Source organism: Alligator sinensis, unplaced genomic scaffold (assembly GCF_000455745.1).
Source record: "Alligator sinensis unplaced genomic scaffold, ASM45574v1 scaffold65_1, whole genome shotgun sequence".
In the NCBI taxonomy this organism is placed as follows: domain Eukaryota; kingdom Metazoa; phylum Chordata; order Crocodylia; family Alligatoridae; genus Alligator; species Alligator sinensis.
The window spans coordinates 256,207-276,077 of NW_005842037.1; the positions used below are offsets into that span (position 1 = coordinate 256,207).

Here is a 19,871-nt window from a genome sequence, read left to right on the forward strand (position 1 = left end):
CCCCATGCATCACCTATGCCTGGGACACCCATTATAATTCCCAATAGCTGGCTGGGACCAGCCTCTAAAATCCAGGACTATCCCAGCTAAAACGGGACTTATGGTCCCCCTACTCTGTGGACCAGATCCAGCCCAGAGGCCTGAGGTTGAGCATCATTAGATAGAATAGCACACAGCAGAGGTGTAATGTTGCTGATCCCCTCACCTAAACAGTCAAGTTCTTAAAATATCTTCTAGTTGAAAATTCCCATTTCTCATTAATGTAACTCCAAACATGACACACTGCATAGTGTAACCTGGATATAACAAAAGCATGTATGACTACAGTCAAGCCAACATCATTAAAGTAAGGCTGTAAGCTTACATGTAGATACAAATGGAAAAAGTGCTAGGAGTTATGTTGTTATCTGCAAATTTGACAGCAGACAGAGATGAAATTCTGGAAAATTCTTTGGCAAAAGTAGACATACCTGTACAATAGATGGAATAGTCATTGCCATTGACAGGTTCTATAGTTGAAACATGGTTATATAAAGATGAGACCTACCCCACCCCCCCGACCCAATAGCTGCCCTTCCATGATTTAGTAACTTTCCCAGAAATCCATAAACAAAATTAGGAGAAAGAAACAATTGTTAACACAGTCAGTCATATAATGGCTTTTCACACAAAGGACTAGACACTACTGCATAAATTTCATTTTAAAATTGAATTGTAAGAAGTGGCATGAATTTGTTTGGTAAGAAGCTTTACAGTTACATTGTTCAAAAGAGCAACCTACAGCCTACAGATCAAATCCAGCCCATTAAGCAATATTATCCAGCCTGCAAAACTGGGAGGTCAGTGGTATTGTTGCAATAGGGCAAAGCGATGGCCAGCCTTTAGAGCAAACTCTGTTCATTTGGTACCCCTAACTCCTTAAAGGTTGCCAATACCTATACTAGAGCAAACAAACCCCAAACGCTTCCAGTTTTCATGTACTTTCTACCAAACACATAACGTCCTTGAAAATGAATGTGATCCATCACAATTTAATCTATACTAAGAGAGTTTTAAAATTTCTCATTTACCCTGCATCAAATGGACACTTGATGAAAAACACTATTATTCAGCTCTGTTTTATTCTGATGGGCATTCTGGCTTTGCTCCTAGGAATGGTGTGTTTTCACACATTGAATGAGTAATGAATTTAGCCCAGGCTGTGACTCCCTCTGAAGTAGTTTGCCTGTAGTATGTGTTACCTATATTTGAAATTAAGAGGAGGACTTGTTCCAACAATTACATATTGAAATAATATAGCTACAAGATTGGCCCACTGTAGATAAATCTATATATGTCTTCAGGAAAGATTTGGAACATGGAAAATAGTATTTTATATCAAGCACTTTCAATTAATACTAGAATGGATGAATGAGTTCAGGTTAAAAAATATATTTTAATATATGCAGAGGTAGAACAATTGCTAGTTTTTATTTTATTTAAACTAGTTCCCTACTGAATCCCTCATATTTAGGGGTCCTGTTTTGATACTATGACATCAATGAACTGCTCCCCTCTTCCTGATCTGACCATTCTCTGAAGGATGGATTGAGAAGCTCAGCCTTAACTAACCCCACTGGGATAAGTACTTCATCCAGGCTGCCTATCAGCAGCTAAAACCTTTACTCCTGGATCACTGGTTTCCAAATTCATCTTTGTAAATGCATGATGGTTTTTAATAAGTTGGACTCAAACCTGTGCAAAACACTCAGTTTAGTCCAGTTGCAGAATGAAGCCATCAACTTTACCTTACAATTTGAATTCATTCACTTGAAAGTCAGCCCATACTCAGAAGTTTGAAGCAAGATGGATTCCTTGTACATCTCTTTGTATATCTGGATGAAAGTTGAGGGACAAAGATTTAGTTTTAATTCTAATCTTAATTCTGATTTTCTGAAGGGGTCTTAGACTGAATTTTATATCTTTACAACTTTTTTTTTTTTAAATATATGGTTGCTTGTGTGCCACTGCAGTACTAGAGCATTAACCATGCCTTGCTCTACTGCTTTTTACGTATAATATGTTATAGGGTATTTTTTATTTTTACATATGCTTTGGAGTTGTGGTATGTGAGGGTTTAGAGTGGATAATTTTTTTAGGACTCTTTGAATAAAATATTGCCTACAAAATACATGGACTGGACTCAGTTCTCTCAAGAGGCTCCTTCTAATCATATGTTCAAACTTTTTTCAGAATATATAAGGTATATTCTCAAAAAACCTGAAGTGTTCATGACACATGTCTTGAGATAGAATAGATACATGATCTAAAGGCAATACAGGACAGCATTTTTTCACTCAAGAGTTAGTTCAGGCGTTGGGCACTCTGGTACAAGCAACCAACTAGTGTGAGTGTGGAGGAGCTATTGCTCTGGGGACATATCCTATGGTTTACCTGAGCTTCTCCATGATTTCTTCCCAGTTTTGTTGTGGGAAGCTTGATTGCCTTTCAGAGCACTCAGGGAGAAAGACAATGCTAAAGTGCTAGATATTAGAACTCCCTTAGTTAAGCCTATGTCCACACTGCAGTGCACGCAGATTGCCATCCAAATGTCAGTAGTGCCTGGGCTTCAGGCTGTATCTAATAATAGGCCAAGTGGCCTGGGTTTAAAGTACCACCATGATCTAGCAAAAAGCATTGGTCTTTGCATGAACGCCATGTTAGGGACAACACCCAACTAAAAACCCATATGAATTTTGAAGTGAAAACAAATCTTCAAAAGGCACAAATCAGCTTAGTCCTCATGGTATGCTCACCTTACATTTCACAGCCACTCTGGTTCCCCTGCCTCCTGCAGGAGCTATACTTCATTCAAAACAAGTGGTACAAACTTAGAGTTGAGGGTAGGTAGCTAATATAAAAAAGAAGGTACTGCCAGAAAAGAGAAAAGCATGTATGTTGCATAAAACATGTTTGCTGCAGTTAACAGTAGTTCTTAGCAGAGATGCTCCCACTCCAGAGGTAGTCTGAACAAATCACTCTAAGCATAGATTATACATGCATCAGAATTTTACTGTCTATCATATCTAGGGATCTACTCAGTTCACAATTTCCCAGATTTCGCAGAAACTGAAATTGGGCATTGTCCATGAAATCCACACCCACAAAAAAAAACTTACTAAAAATAAAATGCTAGATGCCCAGTGAGATCCAGAGGTCCTCATGACCACTGCAACCCAGCCTTGCAGCCCAAAGCAGGTGGAGGGGGGAGCTGCTAGTGCAAAGGGGAGCAGCCAAGATGGAAGCTACCGCCCCACCCTACCTGCCCCTCATTGCTGATTTGCTGAGTAGGCTGTCCATCTCATGGCCCTGCCCATCTTGGTCAATCAGCAGCAAAGGGAAAGGCCACATGATAGACAGCTGTCAGCCTTTCAGCAGTGAAGGGCAGGGCCACAATTGGCCCTCAACCAATCAGTGGGGTTGAGGAGGGGCACCGCAACAAGCCTGCAGAAATGATGGCCAGCCCCAAGATCAGCTCACAAAATCAGCCACCTTCCTCCTCCATTTCATTAGGTCCCTAATCATATCAGATTAGGAAAGGATCATAAGACAGTAGGATTTGCAGGAATAAAGTACTGAAATAACTAAGTGGCAGCTTTTAGTCTATGACTACAGGTCAATGGGACTAGATTCCTAACTCCCATTGGTACTTTTGATAGGGGCATAGAACTGAAAAACTGGAGGTTCAGGTTGAAGCCTCCTTAAAACATGTGGTCATTTAGAGGTTCTGCTTCTATTGTCAAAGATGGGTGCAGGCCCTCTAGAGGCATATTTTTGGTCCAAAATCTTTAGGTAGTTCAAGGTTTGTTCATAAAGAGTGCTTATACATGTGCAGCGAGGCTGCTCTGACATGCTATAATTACAGCACATCGGAGCAGACTTGATTAATCAAGTCTCCTCCTGTACTGGTATCCCCACATTGAAAAATGGTGGCAGGGGCACTTTAACTAAAGCTCATTCAAGCCATTTTTCAGTGCAGGGATGCTGATACATGAGCTGCTCTAATTAAAGTGCCCCCCACCCCTCATGTGTATAAACACCTAAAGCGCTGAAGAAACTCATTTTCACTTAAGAGCTCAGTTTCCTTTTCCTTTACATCTGCCTCCAAATAGTTTTACATTTCTTAAATTTCAAGGTTAAATATATTTTTTAGCAAATTGAGCAATTATGCTAAATACAGGAAATGCAGATGCTGCCAGCCAGCTTGAGCAGTTTTGTTAACAAAAATGAATCTATCCAGATGCATAATGTATAACCTTAAGGCTGTAACAAAAGTCTGTTCAATTTGGAGATTAAAATGCGCACAGAAATCCAGAACTAGGTCTGGATATTTATAATATTAATTCTTTTGCAAGGGTACAGCTGATCCAGTTTGAACAGATAATTGTTCCTGCAACTGCTTTAAGTTAATCTGACTCAACATCACATGTCCAAATACATTTGAGCAGGGAAAAGTAAGCTAAAATGAAAAACTATTAATTTCATTCATAAATGTGTTACATGATTGTTGTGTTTAAGTATCCTCCCTTGGAAAATGTTTTTTTTTTCCATCTCATTACTGCCTTAGCAATAAGCGCTTTTCCTGCAGTCAATTCCTCCAATTGTGGATATCATATTTTATGTTCACATAGTTAAAAAAGTATGATATATTTACTGGTGATTTAAATGATACACAATTGAGAGTAAGGGAGGCAGACTGACAGGCACGTTGTCTTCTGTCTGATCACTTTAATTTCAGGCTTCAGAGACCACAAACACAGTTGTTCAAATAGCTGTATTTTAAATATGTGGTACTGGAAAGAAGCCTGTGTGCACCTGTCTGGTGCTGTTATCACTGATGTGGCACAGCTACAGAAAAAAAAGTCTATTAAAGACTGAAGGCAGGCTATTATAGTTACTTCAGCTGAAGTGTCATCTTTAGCAGATGTGTTTTCATCTTTCCTTTTCTTCTTCCTTTGCAGAGAACAAACATTGTATCCTATCCCAACATGAAGTACATCAAGGGGATTAAAGTCCTCTATTTCCAGAACAGGTAAAGCTTGTGGCTTACCTATGCAAATTTCCCCTACAGTGCCTGCTGATGTGTTTCAACTGAAAGGGTCAAATTGAGTGATAAGATACAGTTTGTATGCTTATTCATACTCCACACTGGGGACATCTACATGTGCAATTAATGCAAAGCAATAAACACCAGAATTTATTGCTCCCGGGTGCAGTGTTTGAACATGTGCCAGAGACTGCAGCATGTTGAACTGGGGGGAGTAGCCCCAGCTGGCGGTGGCCCCAAGAATCAGCCTGCCAGCCTGGGGCAGCTTCCTCCAGCTCAACATGCTGCAGAAGGGCTGGCTGGGGCATGAGGGTGCTTCAATGTGAAGCTAGCTGGCAGGCAGCCCCTGCACTAAAGCACCCTTGTGTCCCAGCCAGCTGGGACAGTGTCTACAAGTGTGCTGATACAAAGTAAAAAACTGCAATAGGATAGTACTTGTAGTTATAAGTCCTACCCTGCTGCAGAGCCAATTAGATTACTCCAGCCTCATAGGGGTGCACATGTGGATGTGCAACATTTACTGCCAAGCTAGTAAGTCAACTCCACGTCTTGTGTAGACACACCCACTGAGACTACAAAGATGGGGACCAATCAAGTTGCATGTAAAAATATGCTTAGCTTAAATGTCAGTTTTGCCCGTGTGGCAGCCCCCTCACCTCCCTAAGAAACTATATGAGGTATTCATCTGGTATTAAACATCATCATGTTACCAAGGGAAAAATGACAGGCAAAGGGCTGAAAGCAGTGTCTGTCAAGGACTTCAAAGTTGAGGGTCTACAGAGAGTTCTCATTTGAATAAAAGCAAGGAACTTCATTCTCCTTTGTTCTGTAAACCTAAAGAATGCAGAATTGTATGTCCTTTGCTATTACTACTCATTTTAAGTAAACTGTGTTTCCTTGGTAACGCCACAAGTAGGACTCATAGGATCACAGGGAATTAGGGCTGGAAGGTCATCACAAGGTCATCCAAAGCAGCCCTATGCTCAAGGCAGGATCATCATGACTAAGCAAGCCAAGCCAAGTGTCTGTCCAACCTGGTCTTTAATATTTCCAGGGATGGAGATTCCACAACTTCTCTAGTAGGCCTCTTCTAATGCTTGGATGCCCTTACAGTCAAAAAGTTAACCCTAAAGTCCTAAATTTCCTCTACTGGAACTTGAGTCCATCACATACCTACATGCTTGGGAACTCCCTTCTTGTCATGCAGAAGCAGAAAAGGATCTTGGAGTCATTATTGATGCCAAAATGAACATGGGCCAGCAGCGTGGGGATGCAGTCAGGAAGGCCAACTGTACCTTGTCATGCATCCACAGATGCATCTCAAGCAGGTCCAAGGAGGTGACCCTCTCCCTCTATGCCACAGAGGTCAGGCTGCAGATGGAGAACTGCGTCCAGTTCTGGCACCGCACTTCAGGAGGGATGTGGACCAGCAGGCATTGGAGAGTCCCTGTTCCCCCGAGCACTGACAAGAAATAATGGTTACAAGCTGGCAGAAAGTAGATTCAGGCTAGATATCAGGAGGCGCTACTTCACAGGGCAGCTAGGATCTGGAACCAATTTCCAAGAGAAGTGGTGCTGGCTCCTACCCTGGGGGTCTTTAAAAGGAGGTTGGATGAACACCTTACCAGGGTCGTTTGACCCCAGTACTCTTTCCTGCCCATGGCAGGGGGTTGGACTTGATCTGCTCAGGTCCCTTCTGACCCTACCAACTATGAAACTATGAAACTTGTAGCCCTATTCACAAGACTAGAGACTTACTTAATTCATGGTTTTACAGATTTCGTGGAAACCACAAAAATCTAGGATTGTGTGTAAAATCCACAAAATCAACAACAAAAAAAAACCTTAATAAAAAATAAAATGCTGGCTTCCCAGTGGAAGACAGTGCTTATTGGCAAAGTCTCCTCAGCAGGGAGAGGAGGGTCCAAGGGGGCAGCTGCCCCATGAGCTAGAGCCTTCCCCTCCTGGCAGTAGGGACTGCTGAGGGGCAGGGCCACATGAAGAGCAGCCAACGATCAGGATGGCAGCTGCCCCCTCATCCCTCCTTCCCCCGGGACCTTTCTGCCAATCAGCACCCAGGGGCAGGCCTCTCCACCAATCAGCAGTGAGGGGTAGGGCCACTATGAAATGCCCACAAAATTGGCTCCGTCTGCCATTGGTGGACTGTGAAAAAAGCTCTCTCTCACTGCAGTTTAAGTAGGTCCCTACCTATGACCACAGAGAAAAGCCCATTTGCACCCTTTCTACAATCACCTTTTGGGTATTTGAAGATTGTTATCAATTTGCCTCTCAGTCTTCTCTTCTCCAGATTAAATAACCTTAGGTTTTTCAGACTTTCCTTACAAGTTATGCTTCCCAAGCCTCTAATCAGTTTTGTTGCTCTGTGCTGGACTCTTTTCAATCTGTCCACATCCTACTTGAAGTGCAGGGTTCAAAACTGTACACTGTACTGCAAGTGAGGTCTCACCAGTAATGAAGAGAGACAAAGAATCACTTCCCCTGATTTGGCCTTTTGGCAACAAGAGCACACTATTGGCTCATATTCAGCTTATGGTCTAACTCTATTGTAACACTTAGCTACTTTGAGTGTATTTACTTTGAAAATTTAAACATCTCCTCCAAAGCCTGTTCAGTCAATGGTCAAACTCGCATTGCCATCAGTAGGTTGAGGCATAGCTTAAATTTCATCCCTATATATCCTTACTAAATCCACATTATATTTTCCCTTTAGGAAGATAGAGATTCAGAAACAATGTGGGTGACAGAACTTCATGTTAACCATATAATCATTATTTGTTGAAGAACTGGGAGCCCAGAGAATAACTTTGTCATTTATTTGCACCTATGAGATGCTAGGAGAACAATACTAGAAATGAAATCAAGAACACTTTCACCATCAGAAAGTTTAATTGTTCCAGTGCCTAAGGCTTTGGATTTACCCAAAGACATTATTCAAATTTAGTCCCATTGAAGAATTATTTTCTTGCGACTTAATGCATAAACAGCATATTCCTAAGGATTCCTCAGGTAAGTAAAGGTTGCAGGACGGGGCATCAGTTGGTCTCAGTAGACATCACTGTACACCAGATGAGAAAGGTAACGTAGGCAGAAACACAACTACACATACACTTTAACAATGCTCTATGATACCAATGTTTCCAGTGCTGTTGAGTCTTACAGTCTTTGGTATTTTTCTTTTCATTCCCAGTTCCTACACTCATTTGATTACATTAAATCTCAACTTCAATTAAAATAAAACAACAAGAAGTACTAGTCCCCATGATTGTTGTGGAAAAACTTGAAATTGTGACCACTGGAGGCTAGGACACCAGAAAGCAACCCGTCTCCTTCAACATTTTAGTATTAAAAAAAAAAAAAAACAACAACAACGTCTCATGATTTCTGACTACCACTGTTGTGACAGGGGAAATAGCCATTTAGAAAATGCTATTGCCATAAAAAAAAAAAAAAAAATCAAGAGGTATTATTATTTCTAATTTGTCACAGAAGTTTTTTTAGTGTCATTGTTAAAAGAACAGTTTTCAAGAACAAAAAATTAAAACCAATTACAATTAAAAACTTCACAATGGAAAATATAAGGGAAAATATTTGCTTTGATTCTGCTTGCTCAGAATTAAACACACAAATGGTGCCTCTAAATCTGTGCCTGTTGAGACTAAATGTTTGCTTTGGGGAAAAAAAACAAAACGTTTTTCATTGGAGATTGAGCAATGCAATTCATAATTACAGAATTCTAGTAAACTGTAGCCTTAAAATTCCAAATAATTTTACAATATTTGTAAAAATACTAGTAGTAGAAATTGGTAAAAATGCAATATGATACAAGGAAGTATGGTGCAAGGAAATAAAGGTAAATATACTCATTTTAAAACAGACATTTTAGATGAGTTTGGTTCATTTGTGAGGGGACAATTGTCTCTAAATTTCAAAGTGAAGTGCAACCCCATTAAAATCTTTTTCACAGACTTCATTATCTTCCAACTCCATAAGAATGGACAAAAACAATATAAATTGGGATGATGTTAATGGGTTACCTTCAGATTTAAAACTAACAGAGCAATCTGTTGAAAACTGTCTCAGAATGTGACAGCAAGATTAAAAAGAAGATATTTCCACCAAGAGGCATTTCCTACACTACAGTAAAATAAGTTTTAAATGAATAAGTAAGAGAATGATAAAAAGAGAATATACAAGTGGAATATAGGTACTAATATGTTCCTTGAATATTGAATTAGAAATCAAAAGAGTCTAAAAAAAATAGAAAATAACTATTCTGTGACTGGAGAGGTATAACTGTGGACATTGGGGAAAATACTAAGACAGACAAGATACATAAAGCAAGTAAATAATTGGAGAGTGTCACGGCGGGGTCCCTTAGGAGGGCCGTGATCTCCTCGAGGTCCCTTGCTCCATGTCAAGGCCGGCCCAAGGCACCCTCTTATTCTCGTCCGCCACGCCTTTGATGTTCAGTAGGTTCGGGAGGCTGCCTATGACTCCCTGGGCACGGCTACTCGGGACCTCTGTCCCTGAACCCCCTGGGGGTCTCCCAGTGTAATGGGTGCTTCCCCAAGCACCCTAGCCTTATGGGTTACGCGTGGCTCCTACCAGCCCCTAATACCACGCCCCAAGCCTCGCTGATGGGAAAGACGTTGTCCTGTCCGAATACACCTACGCCCACTCTTGAGCCTTCTCTCCAATAAGCTAGTCCCCTCTGGGACATCCTCTCTGGCCACCGGTCTTTTGGGCCCACCGCCCTACTACCCTCTCTGATCCCGGGCTCACCGCGCTGCTATCCCCTTTTACCGGGGACAACCGCAGCCCCTTGCCCTTCTCCTGGGGTGCTGTGCCACTAACCCCTTCCATCGGGGTCTACCGCAGCACCCTGCCCGTCCAGGGTTTTCCTGCAGTGTAGGCCTATCACCGGGTCCGCCACGCCCGTCCTGGGCTCCTCAATATTGCCCTGCTCTAGGGCTCCTCAATAATCGCCCCTCCCTGGGGCTGGGGTCTATGCACCCCGCAAATGATGCCCTTGCTGGCGTCTGCTGCGCCTATCCTGGGCTTCCTAGTATGGCGCTCCCCCTCTTCGGGGCTCGCCGTGCCCACCTCAGGCTTCCTGACAGTCCTGTAGGGCGCTCCCCCTCTTTGGGGCTCGCCATGCCCACCCTGGACTTCCCGACAGTCCTGTATGGCGCTCCCCCCCTTGTGGGCTTCGCACACAACCCGGGGTCTGTGTCCCCTGTCCGCAACCCACTGGTTGCGCTCTTCACAGCCAGCTGCACCCGCCCTGGCGCTATGAGGATAATACGCCCTCCTGGCGCTGGACTGCGCCCCACTGGCGCTAGGGCACCCCGCACCCTCTGGGGTCCCTATGAGGATAATGCGCCCTCTTGGCGCTAGGGCACCCCACACTCTCTGGTGTCCCTATGAGGATAATGAGCCCTCTTGGCGCTGAACTGTGCCCTCCCTCAGGCGCTGGGGCCCCCACACTCTCTGGTGTCCCTAAGAGGATAACGCACCCTCTTGGTGCTAGACTGCACCCTCACTGGCGCTAGGGCACCCCACCTTCTCTGGGGTCCCTATGAGGACACTGCGCCCTCCTCGGGTGCTGGGGCCCCGCTCTCTGGGGTCCCTATGAGGCCTCCTCCAACCCCTACAGCCTCACCCAAGCCTCTGGTGTAAGATCAAAGCCTGAACATAAACTCGAGCCTCCTGGCTATAACTCAAACATAAAGCCTCCTGGCTAACCCATGGTACTCAAACCTCTCAGAGCTGCCATCCTTCTCTCAGCTAGAGTGGTTCCTGCATTGCTCGCCTCCTAGCTCCAGGAGCTTCTGCCCCTTTGGCTGCTGGCAGAGAACTGCCAGCCTGGCCTCAGCCCTGGGCTTTATAAGGGCCAGGCCCTGCCTCCTACAGGCAGCTGGCTCTCCTTAGTTGCCCCGGCAACCCGCAGCTGTGCTCATTATGTTCTGCCAGGGCTCTCTCCCCCTGGCAGTTTCTACTCCCTAGGAGCAGGCACTGAAGTGCCCTGAGACAGAGAGAAAACAAGAAAATTCAAAAATCCATCTTAAAGAGCATTACAGAGTCCACATTGGCTCCAACTGAGGAAAACCAGCAGCACTTTAAAGTCAATGGGCATTTATACAGCGGCTGGGGAAGGGGGTAGGGGGACACTTTAATTATTGTGTCTCTGAGAGCCGCTCTAATTAAAGCGCCCGGAGTGTCATGTGCATCAGTATCCCCGTGCTTAAAAATGGTCGCGGGGGTGCTTTAACTAAAGTTCATCAAATGAGTTTTAGTTAAAGCGCTCCCACTGCCATTTTTCAATGTGGGGACACTGATACACATGACACCAGAGTCTGCAGGAGCACAGTAATTACCATGTTCCAACAGACTCGATTAATCGAGTCTATTCCAATGTGCTGTAATTATAGCATGTCGTAGCAGCCTCTCTGCATGTGTATAGGAACCTGATGGGCCTATTCCTTTACCTAAAAATCATACATGCAGTGCTGGATCACCTCTTTTATTTCTACAAAGTCTCACTTCCCTGTTCATAAAAAGGAGACAGTACTTCTTCCTCTCTTAGCCTTTCTAGTTTATCATCTAGTCTATTCAGATGATAAACTTTGGCATTTTTATTGATTCATAATCAACCATAATCACTACCTACACCCACACATCTGCTCAAACCCTCCAGTTGGGCAGCACCTCTGAACTAGGAAGCCCCTCATCACCTACCTGCACCACCTGTTTCCAAAGGCTCTTCCCCAGACAACTGGGCTGCACAACTATGGGAAGAATGATGGGTCTCTGAGAACTGCAGGCTCAAAACATTCATCCCAAGCCCCTCTATGAGACCTCCTGGCTTTGATTTGGACAGACACTTCTGGGTCTGCCTCAATAGGCTTCAAACCAGCTATGGCTGCTTCCACCATAACATGCATGAAATGTGCCTGACATCAAGTGCCGCTTGTGAATGTGGCACCCCCACACAGACCACAAACCACATAGTCACAGAATGCCCTGTCTTCCATTGCCCTGGAAACCTCAATGCCCTCGACAACCCATCTTGATCCTGGCTCAGCTCCATCTAATGTGAAATATGACCAATGCACCATTTTTGTCATACAAATAAAAGAAAAGATTATCAACTTTTGGGGCCAGTGAATACGCATATTTCCTTACTATTATGCTATAGAACAAAATGAGAAAATACACTTACACTTGAAAGTGCCACTTTCTCTTGGTTAGTAACACTTTCAGAAGAACATAACACTTTGCATTTTAAACAGCAAGGGTTAGAATAAATAAAAAGTACAAGGAAGTGAAACACATTTTTTTTCCTGAAAGGGAAACTAGAATATTTCTACGAAAAAAATTTAAAGGAGGATTTTTTTGGTAGATGGCGAGGGAATCCCAACCAGCTTTAATGTATAGTGCCTAGTACAGAGAGGCTTGCTCTACTGGATTATACACATATTAATCTTATATGAGAAGAAAACAAAATCACAGAGGAAAAGGATTATGGAAAAGAATCAAAGAATCAGGATATGTCCATGTGCAGATCTAAGATTTTGAAAAGGAGGGTGCAGATGGTGTGGAGCATCAGACATAATACAACACATTTTTATCAAGTTAAAAAGTAACAAAAGCTTTAATAATAAGCTAGGGACCTAGGACTATATTATTCCATTTAAGATCTAACCAAAAAAAATATTGAAATGTGTGTTAATTTATAGATTTCATAGGTTTCATAGACATTAGGGCTGGAAGAGACCTTGAAAGATCATCAAATCCAGCCCCCTGCCTCAGGGGCAGGAAGTCAGCTAGGGTCAAAGGATCCCAGCAAGATAAGCATTCAAACTGTTCTTAAAAGAGTCTAGAGCAGGTGCCTGCACCACCTCTGGAGGGAGTCTATTCCAGGCTTTGGGGGCTCAGACTGTAAAGAATGTTTTCCTTATGTCCAACTTAAAATGGTTTTGGAGGAGCTTGTGACCATTGGACTTTGTCATCCCTTGGGGCACTCTGGTGAACAGATGTTCCCCCAGATCCTGATGCACACCCTTTATATACCTATAAGCTACTACCAGGTCACCCCTGAGCCTGCACTTTTCCAGGCTGAAGAGTCCCATGGCTCTCAGCCTCTCTTCATAAGGTCTATTCTCTTGCCCTCTGACCATGCGTGTGGCTCTCCTCTGGACTCTCTCAAGCTTCTCCACATCCTTCTTGAATTGTGTACCATACTCCAGCTGTGGTCTCACCAAGGCCAAGTACAGTGGGAATATGACACCCTGAGATTTACTTGAGAAGAATCTATGGATGCAAGCAAGAGTTTTGTTCATTTTACCAGCTGTGACATCACACTGGTGGCTCATGTTCATCTTGTGGTCAATCATGACCCCCAAGTCTCTTTCGGCCATGGTGCTAGCGAGCATAGCACTGCCAAGCCTATAAGCATGCTGCGGGGTTTCTTGCCCCAAGGTGGAGTACCTTACATTTTTTGGTATTGAACATCATCAGGTTTATATCCACCCACTTTCTATGCAAGTCACCCTGGATTACCAACCTATCCTCAGGTGTGGATGCTCTACACCAAAGTTTAGTGTCATCAGCGAACTTGGCCAGTCCACTTCTGACACCAGTGTCCATATCGTTGATAAAGATGTTAAAGAGAACCTGTCCAAGGACAGAGCCTTGGGGAACACCACTGGTCATGGAGTGCCATAATGATTCACTTCCATCAACTACCACTCTCTGGGTCCAACCTCAGAGCCAATTCCTGAGCCATTGGACTATGATGTAGCCGAGGCCACAGTTGGCCAATTTTTCCATGAGGAGATCATGGGACACCGGATCAAGGGCGGTGTCCAGATATATGATGTCACTCACTTCTCCCTTGTCCAGGTGATATGTCACCTGGTCATAGAGGGACATGAGATTGGTCAGGCAAGACCTACCTGCAACAAACCTGTGCTGGCTGTCCCTCAGGATGTTGCCATCAGCCAGCTTGTCAAGAATGGTCTCTTTGATAATTTTTTCCAGAAGCTTACCAGGGATTGAGGTCAAGCTGATTGTCCTGTAGTTCTCTGGATCTACTCTCCTCCCTTTCTTAAAGATGGGCACCACATTGGCCTTCTTCCAATCTTCAGGTACTTCACCTGAGCACCATGAATTTTCAAATATTTTTGGCAATGGTTGGGCTATGACACCTGCCAGCTCCTTAAGTACTCTGGGGTGTAATCTATCAGAACCAGCTGACTAGAAGGTGTCCAGCCTTTCAAGGTATTCTTTTCCATGGTCTACACTGATGCTGGGTATAAATTCGCCCTCATTCTGGCTGTCCTGCATTATGCTAATCAGGGCGGTCCCTTTGGGCTGATGAAAAACCCATTTGCTATATACTATGTATAAAACCAGAACAATATAGGTAAAAATAATCAAAACTTGTTGTTTCATTAGTCTATAATCATTAAAATTAAATATACATTTCTCTTGGATTCATAAAACACAATCTAGCCTTCTTGGTCATCTTGACAGTGCATCTAATACTTCAGTGAAAGTTATTTTCACACCTGAGTGAATGTTCACTTGAGTTAAAATTTCCACACCTCAGTTAGTGTTTCTAGTTAGAGTTAAAAACCATCTCCAAGGCTGTGAAACAGGAGCTACATTACCAGGAGCAGCTAACAAACAGCAGAATTGCAGAAGAAAAGAAAGCTTTATTAGTGGAATTATTAAAGATCATTAAAAAGAAAGAGGGTCATTAACACCAGTGGAATGAAGAGTTTAGAAAGAATTAAGTAGATTATAATGAGTCATAATGTCAGTTGACTTCCCCTCTACAGCCTGAATAGAAATGCTGCCACAAATGCCAGGCAGCTGGTTTTAATCTTTAGGTTGACCAGGACTTAAAGGGAGGTGCGACCACACCACTGCATCCCCTTGTGGATCTTCCCTGAGATATGTCTCCATAAGAACACACACTGTGGAACACAGCACCTGTAATAACACAGTAACTCTAGCATGGTTTTGCTCAAAACTGGAGTAGGCTACTCCTTGTGACATCACCCCCATCATCTCTGCAGCAAAGACATATTTTAAGGGGTTAACATGACCCATGCATACATAATTTTGGTTCTGTTAATGTGACCAGAATAATTCTATCTTTTTATTATGTCAAAGAAAAAATTGTCAGTGATTGATACATTGCATTGAATAGAGTATTCCTTTCACCAGCCTCTTCTCTCATCAGGCTGTCACTACTGGGGTGGAAACAAATGACCGATTATGTAGGACACCTGTAACCACAACCAACAAGCTTGTTAAAAACAATTACAACAAGGTGGCTCTCAAAAGAGCCAGTCGTCTTTGAGAAATTGTGCTGATAGATGTTTTGAATCCCAGTTGTTCTAGGATTCTCTCCCTGCAGTATTCCTTTTAGCTAGAAGACTTTTAGAACATTAAAAAGATGGTTCAAATGTCAAAGCTTGTCTTTCAAAGGGCTCTATTATGAAAAAAACAGCTTTGAAAGTCAGCTTTTCCCCAGCTCTTCATTTCATTTTCTGATAGCTTTGTCCCTCTGCAGCACAATTACTTCTTGCTGTTCATGTGCTGGTAAGTATAGTCCCTATAAAATGAAGAATTCTTAAACTAAGCCACATACAGACAATAAGGTTATGTCGTCAATCAGCTCAGCCCTGACACTTACACTCTTGCTCATTGATTTTGAGGTTTAAATGAGAATTAACATTATTTCATCCAGTGTCTAGCCAGATGCTTCTCCCTGCCCTGTGTACTTTACAATGCCAACAGTTCTGAAAGCTTGAGCACATCTGAGCAGATTCCTCTCACTTTCCTAAAATCAAGCTTCACAATGTGTGGCAGCAAGAAAAACAACCCAGACAGTTGTCATGCCTCAGCAGATCTTCCCTACAGCAAAATCCGGCAGGAGATTTGTGTTTAAGTGTCTCCCTCTCCTAATATCACAAGACACATCATTGTTGGCAAGTGGCATCTAAAAATTGTTCATTGTTCATGAACAACGATGATATTCTTGATGATATTTCCCTTCTATCATGGGCAACTAGGTTTTAGGGTTATTTATCAAGTCCAACGCCACCCTGGAACTGGAAATGTATTGTCTTTATTATTATCTTTATTAGCTCTAGAAACATTGTTATTAGTTCAGATGGGGCCTTGATGAGTTAGTACAACATAAACAGATGTTTAACCTGAAATTTAGAAAGATAATTTCTTGTAGACTTCTTTACATCAGGGGCATCTAATTGGTGCCCCGCAGGCAGCATTTGGCCTGTAAGAAAGCAGCATGTGGCCTGCAGGCCACACATAGCCCATGAGTGCTTAACACATGGCCCACAGGCCCCAGTGTCTGTCTTTCCCACTTCCATGTGGCGGAGAGTGGCTCAGGGAACCTCATGCCAACTGTGCAGCCTGCCCAGTGTGGGGACCACACACCACCCACAAGGCCACATGCCATTGGCACAGCCCACACAACGGGGGGGCGGGATCTAGGGGGATCCACCTCTGCTGTGTATGTTTTTTATGCCATGCTTTCTCTAAAGAATCACCAGTCATCTATTTTTAATAATTTGATTTGTGCTAAATTATGAATCACAGGGTCACAGAGAAGACGCCTGTTGGAGATATGCTGTTCTAAGGGCCTGATAATGGCCTGATACTTACCCCACCCAGGACTCTCACTAGCTATTGTGCCCTCAAAATGCAAGCAGCACTTCATGGAGGATGTGAAAAACTTCCTGGATCAGGTTTTACAGCACTGGTCACCACTGGTCAATCAGGATCAATCGGTGGATAATGGAGCCTCTTGAAGTCGATCCTGGGCTGCACATGCCACCCCCCCTCCCCAAGCCCAGCAGGTCAATTGGTGGGGGAGGGAAGGAGCGGAGGCCCGGGGGGCATGTGCAGCGGGACTCCAGGCACAAAGACCAGAGCTGGGGCAGAGTGCAGGAACGGGGGATGTGGGGAGGGGGAGGGCACACAGCCTGGGAGAACACGTGAGGGCGCATGCATATCTGCATTCAGGGCAGGCTGGGGCAGTGGCAGTGGCAGTGCCGGGCTGTTTCCAGCCGGGTGGCTGTGCTGGCAGTGCTGTGAGTGGCAGTGCTGTGAGCAGGGGGCGCTGTAGCCTCACCCTGCAACTCCCACTCCCAGCACCACCGATGAGTGCAGAGCAGGCCAGGCCTGGCAGGAATAGCCCAGCACAGCCTTTCCTCCACCCCCAAGGACAGGAGGAAGGCAGGCTGCAGCTGCAGGATGAAAGGCAGCTGGGTCCTAATGCTGCTGGGGATATTGTGTAGTCCCTTCTTTGTTGTGTGGGGCCTATGAACCCCACCACATCTCAGTTGAAGTTTCTAACAATGTAGGCTCAAATAATGCAGGAAATTACACTGATTTTGCTGATCATAATTCCCCCGCCAAAAGCTAAATCTACTCTGAGTGCACTATCCTGAAGAGGAAAAAAAATCATAAAAGAGCCAGGTTTCAATAACTGGAAGTGTTTATGCAATGTGTTGGCACACTCTGCTAGCTGCCTTATGCTACTGAGGTACAATAGCTACCCTTCATTGGTTTCTCATTGTTTTGGGGATTTATAGAGAACTTGAAGACACTGATGTAACAAGTGCTCTTCTGAGACATCATTCTCTTGAAGAGTGATAATAAACCACCTGTTGATCCTTTTTTACCCATTCCAAGATTAGTGATATTTAGAAAGGTAGTTAAATGGGCACCTTATGAAAGTATCAAAACAGATGAACAAGTAGTACTGGATAAAGTTTGTGGCATTATTAACTTGTGTTTAAGGAAAGTAGGGAACACTTTAACACTTTTGAGTGAGGTTTATTTATTGCAAGTTACTATTATTTGTAACCAGTTGTGCTCAGGGTCATTCGTGCCAGCTACAATGAATTCCACTTTATAGAATCGCTGGTTAGAATCAGCCACTTATTTGAATCAATATGGAAAAACCAAAAACATTTTTATATTATTGCATGTAAAAATTGCTCATATTAGAATCACAATTTTCAGTTTTTGGAATCATTTTACTGGAGAAGCCCAGGGATTTTGCAGTTTTGTGAGGAGCCCTCTGCAGGCTAAGAGAGTTCCAGCCTTCAGAGGGCTGGGAGGGAGTGGGAGGAGAGCAGTCAGGCAGGGGGTGCCATGTGCATGTACAGTACATACACATGGGCCCAGGCAGCCTGGAGAGCAGTGCCCACCGGTAAGTGAGGGAGGAGGGGAATTGAGCCCCCATAGGGAGGGAGGGAGGGAGTTGGGCAGGGCTTGGGCCCCAGCAGGGAGTGGGATGGGGCCACAGGCAGCTTGTCCGGGGGCAGGGGCCGGGCTCTCTGGCAATGTGCCACCTGTGTGCACGGTAGCATTGAGGGGCACAACCCCATGCTGCTGCCCTCATTGCCCACCCCTGCGCCACACACAGATCTGGGGTTGCAGGTCCCCCCCCCGCCCCTCCTGGAGTGCGCACCATGCCAGGGAGCTGGCCTCACCCCTTGTGCCCAAGCCCGCAACAGGCAGCAGCAGGTGAGGAACTGGGCTCTGCTTAGATGCAGCAGCAGCCACCGCCTCCTACTGGGGGAAGTGGGCGGCAGACCTGGGTCCCTGGCCCTGTAGCCCTGGCAGCTGGGTGCCCCCTCCACAGGGCTGGGAGGCCAGGGGGCTGTGGGCGGTGGGCTCCAGCAGGGCTGGGGCAGCTGTGGGGTGGGGGTGCATGAGAGGTACGAGCAGGGCCAGGGGGCTATGGGGGTGGGAAATGAGTATCTGTGTTCTTAAAAAAATTGGGTCTCCTTTTAAAGGAATCAGCTGATTAATAGAATCAAATCACTATTTCCCAAAGTGATTCCAATAAGAGGAATCCACTGTATTAAGTTTTGAGTAAGATCCTGCCAGTGCTAAGCAACACCACACAGAGCAAGCCCACAGCTTTGCATAGACTAAGTTGCAAACTGAACTTATCCAATCATATAGGAGTTTTGGTTTTACTAACACAACAGAACACTATTTTCAAATAGATTAGATCCAACAAAGCTCACTCTGAAAGGCTTTTCATGCCAAACTGGATCCTTCATTCCCATTCACAGCTGTGCATGTCCAAAGATGATAAGTGAAATTAGCTATTGTTTATCCAACTGTTTGCTGGGGATAAGAGCGACTTTTTAAAATGGAGCTTAAATAGCTAAACATAGCCAGTTGCATTTCAATATTATTATAGAGAGAGGAAAAACAAACATTCTCTTCCATTTGTACATTATTTCATTCTGTTCTCATAGGGGTTAATGAGTATAGATCAGCTCACTGAATAATTTGTTCTCTAAGGTTCTGTGTTTTTGGCATAGTACTGATATGCTTGGCACCGCTCATACTAATTTAGAACTCACTCCAATGCTCTAGCTAGCCACAGGCAGACAAGGTTCTTTGGGTAAATCTGATATCTTTTAGTAGACCAACTCAAATAGTTGGAAGAAAGTAAGATTCCAAATAGTTATTAGTGTTTTAAAGGGAGGATGAGTTCCTTAAAAAAAAACTTACCAAAATTCGTTGTTGTTTTTGGCAGTGCCTCATTATGAGGATAACATTCTTCCAGTAAATTGGAAGTGATCAGTGAGTCCATAGATGACTGAGGAGGCCTATCCAAGATCCACATGTTTGCCTGAACAGACAGCAAATACTTCCGGGAGCAAGGAATGGACCCTGGTGATGTTGGTTCACAGCT

The 19,871-nt window shown here is 44.0% G+C and overlaps 1 long non-coding RNA gene across 1 annotated transcript in view; it reads left to right on the forward strand.

Moving 5' to 3' along the window:
* LOC112550107 overlaps positions 1-8,424 on the forward strand; it is a 10,042-nt gene extending 1,618 nt beyond the window's left edge. Inside the window, exons 2-3 of the long non-coding RNA XR_003093774.1 lie at positions 5,001-5,071; positions 8,295-8,424. This is a non-coding gene — a long non-coding RNA (uncharacterized LOC112550107). The remainder of the gene's footprint in view (positions 1-5,000; positions 5,072-8,294) is intronic.
* Positions 8,425-19,871: the final 11,447 nt, after the last annotated feature.